This window comes from Trichechus manatus, unplaced genomic scaffold (genome assembly GCF_000243295.1).
Source record: "Trichechus manatus latirostris isolate Lorelei unplaced genomic scaffold, TriManLat1.0 scaffold00002, whole genome shotgun sequence".
NCBI lineage: Eukaryota > Metazoa > Chordata > Mammalia > Sirenia > Trichechidae > Trichechus > Trichechus manatus.
Window position 1 is genome coordinate 12642322 of NW_004443938.1, and position 3471 is coordinate 12645792.

Consider the following 3471-nt stretch of genomic DNA (forward strand, 5'->3'; position numbering starts at 1 on the left):
GACCCTATAGGACAAAGTAGAACTGCCCCATAGAGTTTCCAAGGAGCACCTGGTGGATTTGAACTGCCTACCTTTTGGTTAGCAGCCATAGCACTTAGCCACTACGCCACCAGGGTTTCTGGAAGGTAGATAGGATTAATAGCAACCAGTGTTCACTCTGAATAGCAGTTTCACAATGGAAGGACAATGTTTACTCGCATATCACTGGGTGGGCATGTCTTAGGTGTCAGCAGGTGCTCTGTCCCGTTCAGTGCTGGTCCACCTGTCACCCAGCAGCATTGGGACAGCCCTGATCTGGTGGCACCACAACTCCTGAAACAGAACTGTGGCAGGGCCACCCCTACGCAGGCTGCACCCTGGCTGAGTGGACAGGCCCCCTGTGCTGTGGGTCTCTGCTGCTTCCAGTACTGTCTCAGCCCTCAGCTCTTTTCAGTTCTCAGCCCCTTCCTCTCAGACTGCTCTGCTGCCGTTTCTCTGTTCAGCAGACACTGGCTTCTGCTTTCTCCTTGCCTCTGCCTCTCTTTCTCCCAGCTCTACCTCCTGCTGGATCCAGGGTTTCTGCTGTTACTAGTGCCAGTCTGCTGTTCTGCTGCTACTAAAGAATTTTCTAATCCCTTATCCCCAGGGCTGATGTCTCCACCCTGGGACACGATTGGGAGGGAGGGGTATTTATTATGGATTGAATTATGTCCCCCAAAAATATGTGTTGTAAATTCTAGCTTGTATGCCTGTGGCCCTGGTGGCACAGTGATTAAGAGCACCTGATCCAAGCGGTAGTGTTTTCGGTCGTCTCATATGCTTGTGAAAGCTGGACAATGAATAAGGAACATCGAAGAAGAATTGACGCCTTTGAATTATGGTGTTGGTGAAGAATGCTGAATGTAACATGGACTGCCAGAAGAACGAACAAATCTATCTTGGAAGAAGTACAGCCAGAATGCTCCTTAGAAGCACTGGACATGTTATCAGGAGGGATCAGTCCCTGAAGAAGGACAACATGCTTGGTAAAGTAGAGAGTCGACGAAAAAGAGGAAGACCCTCAACGAGATGGATTTGACAGTGTCTGCAGCAATGGGCGCAAGCATAACAACAATTGTGAGGACGGCACAGGATAGGGCAGGGTTTCATTCTGTTGTACATAGGGTCACTATGAGCTGGACGGACTCGACGGCACTTAACAACAACAACTGCCAGTTATTAACAGGGTATGTATATAATTTAAGAAAGGATTTTGAAAACACAACAAAACAAATACTACCAGATACTGATTATCAAGCAGTTCATCGTCGCACAAGCATTAGAAAGAGACAAGTAAACAACAGAAGTGCTCCAGAAGTATCACTGAGTGCCAGAGATGAATTTTGCATAACCACATACTACTCCATCATTGACACACTTGAATCTTGCATGAAAAGAAGGGCCAAAGTGCGTGAAGTTCTTTCAGATAGATTTTCCTTGTTAAACAGTGTGAGTATCCCTGATGAAGAATGCATGAAGGCACCCAAGAAATTAGTGCAGGCTTATCCCGATGACTTAAATATAGGCCTTTACGGAGGAGTGTGACAATTTCATTCTTACATGAGAACTAAGTTTACAGATTCATGACAGATGAGTTTTACTCATGTAGGCATGTATGATTACATAATAGAAGTTAAAATACAATGCACATTTCCCAATGTTGAAGTGGCTTTACACGATTCCTAACTTTAATGATCACAAACTGCAGAACAAAATGTTCATTTTCATCCGTAAAGGGACTCCCTCAGCATACAATGATTCAAGAAAGACTTGATTCATTATCCTTATTATGTATGAAAGTAGATACTGTTGAGTGGCTTAATTGTGATGAAATCATTGAAGAATTTATAAGAGCAAAGAATAAAAGGAAGTGTTTTTAATTATAACATGTTCGACATGAAAGATCTATCTAAAAATAAAATACGGTGATTTGTTATAATATTTGTTTTATGATCATTAAATTTTATTTTATGACATCTTTTCATTTGTTCATGTCTATTTATAGCATTTATTACAAAACAAGCATCAAAGTTGAAGTATGAGCCGTTTAAAGCAAATTGGTGAAAGTCAAATCTTCATTGTGGAAGATCAACAGAATTTTACATTGATTGTTGAAACAACTAAGTCCACCAACTCATTTTCTTTGTTGTAGAATATGTGGTATATTCTTTGTGTAGAAAATGTGGTATATAGTAAAAATCTTAGTACCCTGCATCCACTAAAAATTTTATAATTTCATTTTGCTAAAGTGGCATACACCAGTTTTATGTTCAGTCGCTAATATTATTTGTTGTTGTTGTTAGGTGCCATTGAGTCAGTTCCGACTCATAGCAACCCTGTGTACAACAGAACGAAACACTGCCCAGTCCTGCGCCATCCTCACAGTTGTCGTTATGCTTGAGCCCGTTGTTCAGCCACTGTGTCAGTCCATCTCATTCAGGGTCTTCCTCTTTTACGCTGACCCTCTACTTTACCAAATGTCTTAGGCTGGGTTCTCTAGAGAAGCAAAACCAGTGAAACATATATATAGAGAGAGATTTATATCAAGGAAACAGCTCACGCAGCTGTAGAGGCTAAAACGTCCCAAGTCCATGGATCCGGGTAGAGGCCTCTCCAAATTCATGGAGCCACAGAAGCTGGTGAACCCAAGGTCGGCAGGTTGGAGAAGGGCTCCCACTCACAGGCTATGAAGGTCAGCGAATTCCAAGATCAGCAGACAAGACTGCAAGGTTTCTCCTGATTCACGTAGCTGCAGGGGCTGGCGAACTCAAGATCAGCAGGTTGAGGAACTGGACTTTTGCTCGCGGCCTGAAGATACACGAACTCCAAGATAAACAGGTAAGCTGCTAGCTTAAGTCCCAGGAACCGAAAGTGAGACAACAAGAGGCAGCTGCTGAGTCTGGAACAAGCCAAAAACCTTGGCAAGGCAAGCAGGCAGAAAGTAACAGGCGGAAGGCAGAGAGATGAAACTGAAGGGGCGGTGAGCTGCCTTGGCCAGTACCACTCAGTAGATTCCGTCATGGGGGTGAGCACATATCATATTTCAACAGGGAAGTGATCACAACATTATACAACTGCTAAAACACTGAGAATAATGGCCTAGCCAAGTTGACATACAATCTTAACCATCACACCAAGCATGATGTCCTTCTCCAGGGACTAATCCCTCCTGATAACATGTCCAAAGTATGTGAGACATAGTTTTGCCATCTTCGCTTCTGAGGAGCATTCTGGCTGTACTTCCTCCAAGACAGATTTGTTCATTCTTCTGGCAGTCCATGGTGTATTCAATATTCTTCACCATCACTACAATTCAAAGGTGTCAGTTCTTGTTCGGTCTCCCTTATTCATTGTCCAGCATTCGCATGCGTATGAGGCGATTGAAAACACCACGGCTTGGGTCAGGTGCACCTTAGTCTTCAAGGTGACATCTTTCCTTTTCAACACGTTAAA

At 43.3% G+C, this 3471-nt stretch overlaps 1 protein-coding gene across 6 annotated transcripts in view; it reads left to right on the forward strand.

The window, feature by feature from the left end:
* Nucleotides 1-3471, forward strand: part of SERAC1 (serine active site containing 1) — a 54631-nt gene that overhangs the window by 8983 nt on the left and 42177 nt on the right. For 3 of the 6 annotated variants that reach the window (XM_023728750.1, XM_023728762.1, XM_023728755.1), the window contains exon 1: nucleotides 2677-2856. The exons of the other annotated variants lie outside the window; for them this stretch is intronic. The gene's annotated coding sequence lies outside the window, so the exon portion shown is untranslated. Of the gene's footprint in view, nucleotides 1-2676; nucleotides 2857-3471 lie in introns of those variants that run through there. 6 annotated transcript variants of the gene reach the window in all.